At 49.1% G+C, this 14,784-nt stretch overlaps 1 protein-coding gene across 1 annotated transcript in view; it reads right to left on the bottom strand.

Moving 5' to 3' along the window:
• ZFHX3 (zinc finger homeobox 3) overlaps window positions 1-14,784 on the bottom strand; it is a 382,144-nt gene that overhangs the window by 133,943 nt on the left and 233,417 nt on the right. The window contains exon 4 of the mRNA XM_041400380.1: window positions 1,313-1,623. The gene's annotated coding sequence lies outside the window, so the exon portion shown is untranslated. The remainder of the gene's footprint in view (window positions 1-1,312; window positions 1,624-14,784) is intronic.

Raw genomic sequence — 14,784 nt, 5'->3', positions numbered from 1 at the left:
GGCATCTGGGGTATGAGTATATATACCCTGGGAGAGCACTTAGGGAGCCTTTGTGAAGCTAAGTAATAAACGCTTTGTCTTCACCACACTATTTATGGGTTGCTTGGGGGCATCCTGCTCTCCTCCTGCCCCTACCTGGGCATAAAATTATTGCCCAACTAGGTTTTAATCAGAGCAACAGTAAATCTGAATGACCACACATGCACAGCCATTCCTGCTCCCTGATCTCCAGCATTAATTATAAAGTGAGACTGTTTACACAGTACATACCACTTTCCTGACTTCTTTCTTGTTTATGTCTAAACCTTTATGGACATAAAACTTTGGAATTTGCTTTTGGAATAAAACTGCAATTTAAGTGGCAATAACTGTGTTGGAAAACAACTCAGCTATTGCTCCCCCGGTGCCGCGGTCACGGCAGGTTTGCGCGGGAGCCTCTCCCACTGGAGCGTGTTGGTTCAGGTCATCTCCTTGCTATCCCAGCTGGATGGCTCCTCAGAAACTGCAGCTTGAGACTGCCCACAGCAAACGCTCCAGCTTTCCCTGGAGTCTCTTCCTTCACTTCTCCCCACATCTGGCTCCCCTGCGCATGTCCCCGCACACCCCGCTCTGGGGTTTGTGCTGCTCCCCTCGGCCTGGGGCTCAGGTCCTCACCCCTCCCCTCCCAGGGTACTGACCTGGCAGCCCCTTTGCTCCTCCACAGAACCCTGTCCCATGCCCTAAGACACTCCCCTAGTCAGATGCCCCTGAAAGGGAAATTTTTCTTGTACAGTAAGTCCTTACAAACAAAAGAGACGTCCATCAGATGCCATACACAAGTGAGGGTACCAATAGTAAAGTTACTCATGCTCCACAAGCACTAAATTATTCCTCGTCACACTGGCCTGGCTGCTCATTTTGTCAGGCTGTCACACAATAAATTAATATGTTGGCTGTTTGGGGCTGAGAACTCTTCTATTTGTTCAGTAAAACAGATACTGCACACCCCGGGCACCATATAAAAATAATAAATTACCATAGCACACAGGCAAGGTATTACTTGTCTCTCTCCTTGCCTTTACTTTATCCCCTCCATCCTCTGCCTTTCCTCTGATCAATTTATCTTCCATTTACTTTCTATTTCTGTCTGTAGGTTTCACTCTAATACATGCTGCTCCGATATTCCAACCATACCACTTGCTGCACAAGTACAACTACAGAGTCTCCATGGATGTGGAGAAGAGGAAATCAACAAAAGTTCAAGGGGAGGAGAAGAAATAATGTCTATACTGCATACTGCAAGAATATTAGGAAAAAGGAATCAAGCCTCTACCTGGTGCTGTCTCTTACGCTGACTTGGATGCCTCCTGATTCCCGCCAGACTCCCTTTGCTCTTCACATCCAACACAAAAATGTGGAGACTTGGTAGCCAGAGGAATTGAACAGCCTTCTCTGTGTAGGCAGGTTGGGAAGTGTTTGACCCAATCTCCCTTGTAGGTTAAAATGTCCTTTAATTCTGGTGGGCTGTGTTGAGATGGGAATGAATAAACTCTCTCTTCATTTTAGCGTCCAGCTTGTGGAAGCTGTACAGGCTGGATGTTAAGTCTGTCCAAATTCCTTTCCTCTTTGGCAAGGTTATCCTACCTACAAAAATAAGAATTAAAATTAAGGTTTTGTTTGGCTTCTTACAAGTTCAGATCCTGCTCCACGTTTTCCAGGACACAGTTCCAACCCAAGTTTAGCACACAGGCTCCCCAAGAGCACCCGCAAAGTCACGGGAAGTCATCGAGTTATTGCAATACTAAGCGCATTATGCTTCCAAAGCATCACATAATCTTAACTAATAAAAAACCAACAGAATTTACTGTTTGTTCTTAAAGAAAAAATAAATAAGCAAAGAAGCAAAATTTAAATATTTATTGAAAAGGAAAATATTGTAGCCTTGTGCAGTTATTGGCAGGAGATGCTGTGCAAACAGAGCCCCGGCAGGCCGCTGCCTCGCACACCCCGGCGCTGGCCCGCGGCCCCGCACGGCCCGCACCGCGGCTGCGGCGCTCCCGGGGCAGCGCCGCCGGTTCCGGCCCATCTGCGAACCGGCTCGGAGCCCGCCCCGGCCGCGCCCTCCCCGGCGGGGCTCCAGGTGAGCCGGGCTGGCCGAGGGCAATGTCTGCTGCTTCTGGCATCTGATTCCCACCCCTGCTATCCCACGTGGCCGTGCATTAGTGATGGGCACTGCTGGCAGATGGCAAAGTTCGAGCCGGGCTAATTAAACATACCGAGCTAATAACCTTCCATTTTGGGACTGGTATAATTCATAATTTAATGTATTGCTGCTGAGACATTAACCTTTCAATGACTGGCACAGTGCCCACAGCAGCCTGAGTGCTGACCATCTTTCAGGAAAATGAGTATTATTGTTAAAACAGGTATAAATCATTCATGGTTTCAGCTTTTGTGTCAAGCTGCACATGAAAATAAGTAGTAGGCTGGGTAATTTATTTACCTTTTGGTGGTTATTCTTATGATTTCATGATCATATTCTCTGATTCATAAACACTGGCCAATTGCCATTCTGTTTTCGTTTTACCATTTCAATATTGCAGTGGTTATTCTGATTTCCATCTTTTAACAAGTTCAAGACTGGTGCAGAGTTGCTTGATCCAGGCACAAACAAAATCTCGTTTCAAGGAGGAAAAACTTATTTTAAGCTAATTCCACAGTATTCAATGCAATTATTAAAGCTACCAACTTGTTACAATTTAGCATTTTGCTAAAAGAAGTGTTTCTTTGGAAACTGGTGCATAAACACACAGATTAAAAAACTTTTCAAAATTCTCCTTCAGAAGCAGCTGGGAGGAAGCTCACACATTACTAAAGAGTTTAGTAAAGATCATGTCCTATCTCTTCCAATCAAATGGTGAAGGAAAATGGCCAATGCTCAGTCAAAAGGGCAAACCAGCTCTGTCTTTGAAGGCACATTAAAGATGAGTCTAAAAAAAAATCCTAAGTGGATGCTGAAGAACTAATCCATTTGCAAAATTGCTATTTTTGAAGAAAGAAGTTAACTAAGAAATCACCAAGAAGCTATGTGTGAATGTCTGTCACATTTCATGCCTAGGATAATGCCAAGACCAGGACATTTTGGAGGCATAAGAGAACAAGAAGCAATGTCAGCATTGCTGATTTTAGGCTTCTCCTCAGGACTTTGTATGGTCACTCTCAGGACTATATGAACACTGCCAAAAGATAAAGCATTCAAACCTGTTCATGGGGACAACACTCAGACTCCTTGGAACAGGAATTATTTGAGAGGTTGAGGTTCCTCTGGGTACCTTCTCATACTGGAAACATACAATGTTACCCCCAAGAACATCTATTTTTTCTATTGATAATGATGCAGGAGACAACCTCTCTCTCCTACAAGTGATCATTTGCCTCTGTTAATCCATATCTGTGTCACCCGTGGCCCAGGGCTGAGCTGGTACACCCTCCCTTTGGGTTCTGAGATGTGTCATTGAACCAGATGCACCTGGATCAAAGCCTGCCAGCTCTTTTTTCCATGGACACTACAGTGTCCCTGCATTTCACTCCCTCTGCTGGCTCCAGTTGCACACCAAATGAAGGTTTTGAGACCTGACATTTCTTTAAGGCTGGGACATCTAAAATTCACCTGGATCTTCAGGTTCCAGGGCCTGCCCTGCCCTGCTGTCCTTACAGGCAGCTGGCAGGGATGCAACCCTTCCTCCTTCCAGACACAGCATCCTGGGCTTGGGACAGGACCATGGCATTGCCAGCACTCCCCGTGGTAAGGCTGAGTGGGGGAGTGTGTGTCCCCACTGCACGCTGGGTGCTCCCACCCCTGGCAGAGGGCAGGGCTCCAGCTCACCTGGCTGTACCTGCTGGGTGCTCCCACCCCTGGCAGAGGGCAGGGCCCCGGCTCACCTGGCTGTACCTGCTGGGTGCTCCCACCCCTTGTCTGCAGGTAGCTGCAGTCACTGCCCGTGCCTGCCGAGCCTCCCTCCTGCTGCTGCTGCCTGCTGGCTGGGCGGAGGGAACCCAGGGAACCAGAGCCCAGTCCTCCAACATCTTGTCCCCACTGCACGCTGGGTGCTCCCACCCCTGGCAGAGGGCAGGGCCCCAGCTCACCTGGCTGTACCTGCTGGGTGCTCCCACCCCTGGCAGAGGGCAGGGCCCCGGCTCACCTGGCTGTACCTGCTGGGTGCAGGAGCCCTGTGTCTGCAGGTAGCTGCAGTCACTGCCCGTGCCTGCCGAGCCTCCCTCCTGCTGCTGCTGCCTGCTGGCTGGGCGGAGGGAACCCAGGGAACCAGAGCCCAGTCCTCCAACATCTGGCACCTCAGGAAGGAAAATCAGCAAAGTAACCCTTTAGAGAACACCCTTCCTAAGGCTGAAGGAGCAGGGCTATCCCAGCTGTGGATGTGTGCTGGTGCTGGCACAGCTCCTTGGGAAGCCGAGGGCCCCTGGCCCTGGTGGGCTGGTGGAGCACAGGCCCTCTTGGCCAACGCTCCCCGACTCAGCCGTGCTACACAGATGGGCTCTTATGCAATTTTTTGCTTTCCAGTAGCCACGTGACTTTCTATGGCAAGAATTACTCAATGTGCAGTTCCTGTCTGAAGTGGCCTATCCAAAGTATTCAAAACAAGTTCTGAGCAAACCCGCATCTCGAGGGTTGGTGTTGCCTTTAGGCAGATATTGTTATTTCACAAGTGGGAAAACTGAGGTAATTTTTTTTTCTTTAAAGGGGGCAGATGCTGCACATGTACAGGCACTGAATACCCTTGGTGCTTGTCTAAAGCTGAGAAGAAGCATTGAAAATACCTAGATGTGATAGAGAGGCTGCAAATTTGGGCATGATTCCCCCTAAACCATTAGGCTTTTTGCCACACCCACATTTACTTGCTGTGGAAATGGACCTTGTACCTCATTGTTCAAATACTTTTCTGCAGTTATTCTGTATTTCAGGTTTTTGGTATTTCAGGTTTTTGGTATTTCCCCCTCGTTCGCATGCCAGGTGGCAAACCCCAAACTGGAGCAGAAGTCACTTCCTACACTGTGGTTATAAGAGAGTTAAAGTTCAGATTTCTAATTGCCCTCTCGAGGCCTTATTACTTGTTGATTAGGGTCTTTTGGGAACTGCATCAAACCTATAATAATAAACACTCATTTCACTGGAAGTTTGTAGCTGCCGTGGCAGCCCCGCAGCCCTTCTGTAATGGCACACGTACAAACCAACCAGGAAAGGCCTCTCTCATTCTTCAGAGGCTTTCCAGGCAGGACATGTCTGGGCCATGGGCATTCACCTGCCAGACTGGAGCTGGGGCTGCACGTGCCCCTCTGCCCTCTCCCAGCCCACCGAGCAGCGCCGTGAGCGATGAGGGCAGGAGCCTGGCGGGGAGCACATCTGTGCAGGGACAGCTGCTGGGGTTCCTTCAAAACACTGACTAGTTCCCTAAATGCTGGTAGATTTGGGGACAGCAGCAAGTAAGGAGAAGTAGGACAGCCAGCACACTGCTGGTGGCCAGTCAGTGTTCATAGCCCACCATCTCCTGTTCTGTTGTGGCATGTGACCAGAACAGATATCCTGAAGGTGCCATCCTGAAACCCCAGTGCTCTATGCTTCAGCAAAAGCCTCTGCTGTGTGAGGGTGCTGCTGGAGGAGGACGTTTGCTGTATGAGCTGGCACAATAAACCTCCCTCCTCCCACAGGTACCTCTGCCCAAGCAGCCCCCTGGAATCTGGGGGCTGATGCCCAGTGCCAGCCCAGGCCAGGGATGCTGCATCCTGCTGGACCGCACGGGGCACATGGGGACAGCCCCCAGATCCCCAGCTGGGACAGAAGAGGGTCCCCCCAGGAGCAGCAGTGGTGGGACAGCTGCAGATGCTCTGTGTCACATGCTCCTAATTGCAAAACCTCTGAGTTCCCCTAACTCGAGCAGTCCAAGGTGTCATTCCCAGACTAGGTGCTTTGGGAGTGCTTGTATGGCATTGATTTTACAGGCTGGATGTCCGAAGGGATGGGATGGGATGGGATGGGATGGGGAGCACAGTGGTCATGGATTGTCCCAGGCAGGAGGGAAGTTGCTGCAAGTGTGCTCTTGGCGAATCTCCAGAGAAGGGCAAGGGGTCTCCTTGAAACCCCCCCAGAATGAAGGAGCCCGAAGTAAAAGCAGGTGTTGGTCTGCAGTACCTGTCGGAGGGCGGATCGATGCGCGCAGGCAGCCACGCGTGAGCTGCTCCGCAGTGCCGCTATTGATCGCGCTAACGGCTGCCGATACAGCGCCGAGCGGGCTGACAGGCCGGGGAGAGGGAAGGAGGAAACAGCCTTCGCCGGTGGCAGACGCGCAGAAGAAAGCCGATAAAAAGTCAATTCCACTTAACTGAATGGCTGCTAACTAAATATTTTTGGGGCCAGAGCCTTCCCAGATAGCAGCTGGAATGTCTCTGCTCCAGAACTGAGACATCAAGTGAGCGTGGCGTCGACGGCTGAGATAAGAGACGCTGCGATGGCCAGCGGAGCAGGAGAACCTGATGAGCCAGCCCTGCCTGCCTGCCCTGCACAGCCACGCACCGCAGGAGGACAGAGACATCCAGAACTGCTTTTCCCAGGCCCAATACTGAGATTGTGGACAATGTTTCAGGCCAACTTTTAGTGGACTGGATCACTGCTTAAGGCACCGAATGTAAAGTAATCCTCCAGCAGTTTGATTAATAGTGTCATAGTCATAGCTCCAGTTCAGGTTCAACCTTTTTAACGTTTTATTATTTTACAGCGTAATAAATCAGGGCAGCAGGAAAAGACAGATGCAGGAATGTCCCTGTCTCCCGTCTGCTGGTGCAGACAATGGGTCACGGGATAACGGCTTGCAGGGCTGAGGCAGCTGACAGAAGATCTCCTGGAGAGGAGTCTGTAACAGAGCCAGCCACGCTCTGAGGAAGGAAGAGGCAGCTGGAAGCCAGTCAGCATGTCCTGTGGAGCTGGAGCACTGACCAAGGAAGGAGCAGGGCTCCCAGGGGAATAACTGGGATGAGATGTCTCCTTGCTGACTGCAAGAGGAAAGGCAGCTGTGCCACAGCACCAACTGTCCCTGGGCACAGTGGGATGCAGCCCTTCAGCCCTTTCTCACTGAGCAAAGGAGCCCCTCCTGCCCTTCCAGCACCAGCAGTGACCAAAGCAAGCCCACCACACTGGTCCTTACTGGGCCTGCTGGTGCAGGGATGGACACAGCTCAAGGACTGTCATGGGAGGCTGCAGCTGAGGGAAAGGAAAGCTGAGCCGTGTAGGGCCGGTGCACGCTGCACAGAGGAGAAAGCAGAAGCTTTGCAGCTCAGTTGGTGGACAACAATATAGATGATACACGTGAAAGAAAGAACGGAGATGTTTTAATGAGATCAAAAGAATAAGAGAAGTACATGTAGAGGTTCATCTCTGATGGAACTGATGGAGAGACTGTGGGAACATGAACCTAAACCACGCAGAGGAAGGGCCAGAGGTGGTGAACGAACTTGACTTGTTAGGAAGGAGGGATGGAGGAAGAACAAGGGATCTAAAGAGATAAAAAAGACAAATCAAATACGAAGAAAACTCCTAAGGTGTATTTTTATGGACTGAATTGTGTGTGTAGCAGCAAAAAGAAGTGGCTGTGGCAATCAAAGGAAGCAATGACAGAGCCTTGGAAAAGAGGTTTTGTCATTAGAATGGAGAGTGGAGAATGATCCAATCATTCAGAAATTGTGAAGGGTAAGGGAAAAACTGGGTCACAGTAAGAAAAACTTCATGGAAAAGTAACAAAAATCTAATAAATGTACTTTGCTTCTCATATCACCATGTTTGTTTTGTTCAATGCAAACCTCAGGACAGCACACAGAGATGCAAATAAATTCATGTGTAACATGATGAGAACAAGTGAGACTAATGCTTGAAATTTCTGCCCTGTATTTATAGGCTGCTGCTGATATTGCAGAGCAAAGCAAGTTGTATATTGAACAAACATTGCACTGTTTTCCATCTTCCTTTAACAGGAGTTAATTTTATTTTTAAATTTTAATTAGTTTCATGCAAGGGCCTGGCAGTCCCAAGGCAGAGGCACCACAACTTACAGGTTATTTGTCATCACAACTTCAGGACTGTGAAAAGAGGTATAAGTTACAACCCAGGGACCGGATGACTAAAACATTGTCAGCAGCTGGGCTCGGCACACAGCTACTTGTGTTTGCAGGGGCTGATGTTCAGGTGTTTATAGAACAAGGCTCTCAGTGCTGTCAGAGCCTGCCTGACACTGATACCCACGTTTGTTGTCACATAGGTGTTGCAGGCTGGACCACCCAGGGCATTGACACGGACAGACACACTGACATCCACAAACCCCACAGCAGTTATCTATGTGCTTTTAAAGAGAATGCTTTGAAACCTCGTATTTACTTATAGACTAATTTAAATAAAAGTTAACTGTGAGATTTAAGGCACTTTCTGACACTGAACCTTAACTACACGGCGAAGGCATTGGCACAGCTAGAAAGCTCCTTCAGCCCACGTGTACCATTGCTGGACAGTCAGGGGGTTAAGGGAAGACATCAGTTTAATATTCCAGGATCTTTTCTGCTAAATTCTGTGCAAATCCAAACTAAGCTTTAAGACTGAAAGACTTGAAGACTGAAATCCAGCCTGTTTCACTCTGCTTTCCTACCAGGCTACCTCCCTGCATTCTGTTATACTGGCATGTTTTAAAGCTGACATGGTACAGGAAAAACTAATGAAATCTATTAGACTTCCAGTACAAAAGAGAAGAGATTTCGAAGAAATACTGCACAAAAAAGGGCAGATTAAAAAAATTGAAGCAGCAGAGAACAGCAACTATGTGCCACAAAAAGATAAACACAAAAAGCTCTGCTCTCTTATAAGACACCCACAGTCTCCATCTGTCATCCCAACCCTTCCTCTCCCAACTGTTCTTAAATTAAATGAATGCTTCTAATGGGCAATTTTCTCATGAAAGCATATGAGAATTCATCCAAAGACAAATTAAAACAATGCTGTGGAATCAAGCAATTCACCTCTCTCACAGGCTGCCTGCCTTCAGTGGTTGCATTTACAATAGAAAAAAAAAAAAAAAAAACAAACCAACAAAACACCCAAATAAAGAAAAATTGGCAAAAGAACAAACCTGGCACTGACCATAGCCAACGCAAGCACAGGTCGCTCTCTGCAATCGTTCTCACAGTCCTACAGCTGAGACTAAAGGTTATTTTCCTCCGTATAAGAGACTCCTGTACACATCAGATTTACTGGTTTTGTCCTTTGTGGGAGCTGCAGTCTAAACACCTCCCAAGGGATCAGCAGTGTTTAAACTATATATTATCTTTTTCTTCATGTAAATAAGCCTAGCTTGGGCTACTGTGTCTGAAGTGGCTTTAAAATGTATTTTCCTACTCATCACATACCGTTTGAGTTGCTTTTAGCATCCTACACAGCATCACATCCATGCTGGACATGAATAACGTGTTCAGATTTTCCATTCTCACTTTGGTTTCTGGTCACCTGAATTTTGAGTTTACTGCTTAGTAACAGAATTCTTCTGTATTTGGGTTGAATGCATTTAATTTCTGTCACTTGAAGACTCAATGGACATATTAGCAAAATTGCAATGAAATGTTTCTGTTAAACTTGGGTCTGAAGGAGAACACTTGGAAAGGAACCAGATGTTAAATTCAGGCCCCATCAGCTGTCAGTGCTTCCTTCATAACAGGTCTTGGCTGCCTCTGTATTTCGCTGCTTGCTCTTTGCATTCACCCCAGGCAGTCTGATACCAAATGGTTTTGGTATTTTCGTTTTCTTAGCTAAGAGTCCCACTAAATTTAGATCTAGCAGCAGAAAGGAACTAAAAGGAGACGGGCCACCCCTGGGGCCCCAAAGAAGTTGCTGGTGCCAGAACAGGCGGGGGCTGGAAGCACCTGGGACAGGGGATGTGCGTTTGGGCGCTGCTCTCCACGGCTGTGGTGTCCATGGCTGATGGTGCAAGCAGGTCCTGGGCAGGGCCGTGCTCAGGAGTGCCCGTGCTGCCACGACAGGGACGCTGCAATGCTGCCCGGGCAAGCCAGGGCCTCCGTCATCGGCCCCCTCTGGCCCAGGCTCTGCAGAGCCTTCGTTCCTCTCTCTGGGCCTCGGCCCCACATCACAGTGCGCACACTGCCGGTCTCCTTGGATTTCCTTCTCTGTTTGCTCTAATCTTTTGTGCTCCCTCCCTGCTCTCTCACCATCTTTGCATGATTCCTGCCCTCACCCTCTTCATTACCAAAGTCACTGGGCCTGCTGGGGCTCGCAGCAGAAGGTAGCTGACCCTCCCCAGACCCCCCGCTCTCTGTGACTCCTGCATGTGCTCTTTCACAGTTTCTCTTACTGAAGTCCCTCACTGTTGTACTTAACCACCGTGAGTGACAGAAATCCAATGCTGACCACTTCATTATGTACCGACCTTGTCCCCTGGCCTCCTGCCCCTCCATCTCTCTTGGGCAGTTTGCCCTGTGTCGTGAGTCCTTGTTAAAGGTCAGGACCCCAAACCATCAGCACTGGTCGTGTTGTTTTACTGTATCACCAGAGAAATCAGGGCTGTCGGATCTCATTAGAGCCCTATTTACGGGTGGAGCGCCGCTCCTGGTGCGGGATGAGCCGCTACCTTTGAAACACAATCTTCCCCAGATCAAACCAGCAGCACACAGGGATTATATTCCAGCAGTCAATCTCTCATAATCGCTCCCACCCTTATTGGCATGGCTGCTGCAGGCCCTGCATGAGAAAGGAAATCCTCTTAAACAAATACTCTCTGCAGGAGTAAGACTCTGGTTCCCGATGGAGGGGCACAGGCCGTGGCCGCAGGGAGGGCAGGGCAGGTGGCCTGGAGCAGCCAGGTGAGCAAGCTCCAAGTGCTGCCTGGCTCTTCAGGGCAGCAGAGCAGAGCAGAGCAGCCAGGGCTGATGGAGAAGCGTGAGCTGATCCCCTCCACGTGCCCCAAAGCAGCCGGGAGCTGTCACCGCCGCCGGAGCGGGCAAGTGACGCCGCTTCCCGCGTGTGACACCGCAAACCGGGCAGCACTGGAAGGTTAATTATTCACAGCCTTAGAAAAACTCCTTTAAACTGTACCTCTTATCAGCTTCTTCTCTGACATGAGTATTAAAACAGAGAGACCCTTTCCCTCTCGGATCACACCACAGTTTCCAGTCACAGCCATGACAGTGCACTGAGGGATCTCCAGAGGATGGTGTCAGGTGGCTTGGGTGGTAAATAACATCGTGCTCCACATGTGAACTGAGCTTTTAAAAGAAAGTTTCAGTGTGGCTGTTTCAGCGTGGCTGTGTGCTGAATTGATAATTTCCCCAGTGCACAATGCAGAAAACGATGCAAACCCATTACATGAATTCTGAAGACAAAGAGAAAATCTCAGCTGCCTAAATGAGAATAAATCAAAAAGTAAACACAGAGGCTAACAAGAACCATAGGAATAACCTTGAGAACCAAATCCCATCTAGGACAAATCCCTGTACAACATGGCAGGAGAGGAGGCAGCATGTTAAGCTCTCAAAATACAGATATTTCACTTAAATGAGAGTTTTGTAACAATTGCCTTTTGGGCCACGTGAGCTCCAAGCTGTGCACTACAGGGTGACACCTCATGATTTTTCTAGAAGCATTTACAGTATTTCAGCATTCCTTGCCTCAAAAATTCCACCTTATCAGACGATGATGTTCCTCCTCCTCAGGATAAGCCGAGCTGATGTGCAGGGAGGTGCTGCTAAAGCCAGCAGCCCGTGGATGGAAAGGGAGCAACTGTGTGAGGGAAGAGGGGGTAAAGGAACCATAAGGGTGACCAAGCCTGCAGGCAAGGTTTGGATCAGTTTTTGTACCACCTTCTTGGGGGTTTTGTTATTAAATTTAATGCCTAGAAAGAGGATGAAGTTAGATGTTGTACAGTGAGAGGATTATCTTTGTATGGCAGACTGGGAAAGGCACGGCTCACATGCAGTTCCACAGCAGAATTTTGAAAAATCCTTCTTCAAAAAAACTATAAAAAGACGAAAAACTATGAAATCCTCAACTAGATGGAAAAAAGAGATCTTAGCAAGCCTAACAGACAGCCCTAAAACCAAAGCATGTAGACTTGATATAACTTATTAGAGTGGCAGGAGAAGGCAGTATCTGCACAGGAACAGCAAAGTTATACAAGAGGAGGATTTACCAGGAGCTCAAAAACCTAAGAATATGGTCCAGATTGAAGGGCACTCGACACCTGCTTTGCCCAGTTCCGAGCCAGGCAGGTGCAGCTGCATTTTTAAGAGAGTGTGTTAAAGAGGACTCTGACACACACGAGAGGTGAGGTAGGGAAGAGCCTTAACCAAAATCAGCGACATTTTACTCCAGATTCTCAGGCAACTGGGAATGAGAGGATAAGGTTACCACACGTGTTGAAAAGCCAGATCTGCTTTCTTCTAGGTCACTAATTCTGATATTTTTGCATCCATTTGGGTCAGCAGGGTCATAAAATATGACCTTTCCATTTTGTAAAGTTTCTTCTAAATCATTCTCTAAGAGCTCCTTTAATGTTCTTACCCAGAGCAGTGGGGCTGGCTCAGCTGGGCTCCTTTTCCCTTCCATGCACAGTTACAGACATTTACTGCAAGAGCCTGTGATGTGCAGTAGGGGAAGAAGAGCTAAATTAGGCTAACGCGTTTTTTAATTTAATACAATTTTTGCTAATACTGAAAATAGACATATATGTGACATTGTTTAACATTTGAGTATTTGCTTAATTAGCAGTTCCCTATGAGAACAAGTCACTCTTGGTGAGGTGAATGGTTCCCAGGGGGCTCCAGAAGAGGTCTCTGCCCTATGTGGGTGGTTCCCAAAGCTCTTTCTCTGTGTGGCAGCACTCAATTTGCTGCTTGGCTTCAGCACTGGAACTATCTGTCAAGTCCAAAGCAGAAACAGAGTTTGAAAGGCAAACATGATCTGTGATCAATATCCTAACAAATCCAATGGAAGCCCCAGCTCCCAAAGGGTTAATCCAGAGAAGAAAAGGCATCCGCATGTTTAGTGAGCTAATGTGTTTATTGACTGGGAGGCCTTTAAGTCTTCAACAGGGAAAAGCTCCGATAAGTGACTGGAAGTTCGAGTCAGACAACCTGGTTTGGGTGGAACTCGGGTGCAACAGGGTTACCTTTTCCAGCTGATTGCCTTTTTTGACTGCCGGGGGGTCATCCCTGACGTGTCCCTTGGCAGGGGGTCCGCACCTGCCCGGAGTGAAGCCCACTGTGGGACAGGGATGTTCCCACAACAGGGAGTGTCCAGGCTGGCTGGTGTGGACACCACACAGGCACCTTGTCCCAGAGAAAAGTGACAGGCCAGCATCCCTCCAGCGTCTGCAGTGCTGTTCAGCATGTTTGAGCCTGGACCTGGAGTGTGCTGTAATCCTCCGCCAAAATCCTGCACCCAGCTCCCGGATGGACACTCCTGATTTCCACTGGGGCATTCCAAAATGTGACACAACTCCCTGCTGAGACCCCGATCAGGGCTTTCCTTCCCACCCTGCAGCTGACTCCTTGCCTCCACAGCACCCAGAGCTGGCCATCGGGGAGCTGCCGGGCGGGCAGCGCTGCCCAGCCCCGTGCTGGGAACTGCACTGGCGCTCCTTGACCCCTCGTGTCCCCCCAGGGCCAGGGTCAGGGGCCGGTGTCTGCCTAACAGTGTGAGCCAATACTGTCCTCAAATTGCTGGAAGGAAGAGACAATGCTCCCCTCCCGCTGCCAGCCGTACCCCAGGGCTGGGGCTATTTGCATTATGGGAAAACTGACAGCCCAGGAGGTGATGGAAGTGGCTGAGGGCAGCTGGAGAGCTGGCTTGAGGGCCCCAGGGAGCTGGGCTTTCCCCAGGGATGAATGCCCCAGGATGAATCCCCAGTCTGCTGGCTCAGCCCCCTGCAGCAGCCAGGTGCTGTTGGCTGGGACCTGAGCAGAAACCCCTGGTGACCCCACGATGGCTGTTCAGGTGCCGTGGTGGAGACTACAAAGGTGTAACGAGAGGATATTCCTTATGGATTTCTGTTGAATTGGAGAAAGGTGGTAACCAAACCATATACATCCCATTTCCGCATTAGTTAAGAGACTGTAAGAAGATAAATTAAATTAAAGGTCCATCTAGTCAGTGTCCTGTCATCAACAGGGACCAGCAACAGTCCTGCAGGCAGGAGTACGGAATTAGTGAGCAGACAGTGCTGCTATCACCAACAACTTCAAATTAAAGAACTTTTTCAACTACAAGGATGTCCCACTTTTCAGCAGTCCTCAGTGGATGTTTCTCCAGGAAGCTGTCAGTTGTTCCTGCACACCGAGATCATCAAGAGATGCTAGTGTCCCAAGTTTCTACTCAGGAAACAAATAAATGCCCTGGAATACTGTTCCCTCTAGGTCTGGCAATCTGGTTGGGGGTATCTGAAGAGGTGGGTGAGGAGCAGGAGCACCACGGCCTCAGAGGGGAGAAGGGGCCAAATGAACTCTGGCACTGCTCCCAATGAAAGTCCTGAATTGGAAACTAGAAATTCAGGCTGGGTGCTGCCCAGCACACGGCACAGATCCCACAGATCCCACAGGAATATTCTCCTCTCAGAGTCCCAGCCTGGGGCGGGTGCAGGCACAGCCTGAGCAGTGAGATCTGCAGCACAGACCGAGCCTGGCCACTGAGCCGAGCTTTGGGCCGTGGCTCCAGAACCTTCCTGGGTCGGGACTGTCATTGCCCGGGCCATC

The sequence above is a fragment of the Onychostruthus taczanowskii genome, unplaced genomic scaffold, assembly GCF_017590055.1.
Source record: "Onychostruthus taczanowskii isolate IOZ18803 unplaced genomic scaffold, ASM1759005v1 scaffold18, whole genome shotgun sequence".
NCBI lineage: Eukaryota > Metazoa > Chordata > Aves > Passeriformes > Passeridae > Onychostruthus > Onychostruthus taczanowskii.
The sequence above is the reverse complement of the archived record's forward strand: the minus strand, read 5'-3'. Positions and strand labels throughout refer to the sequence as shown.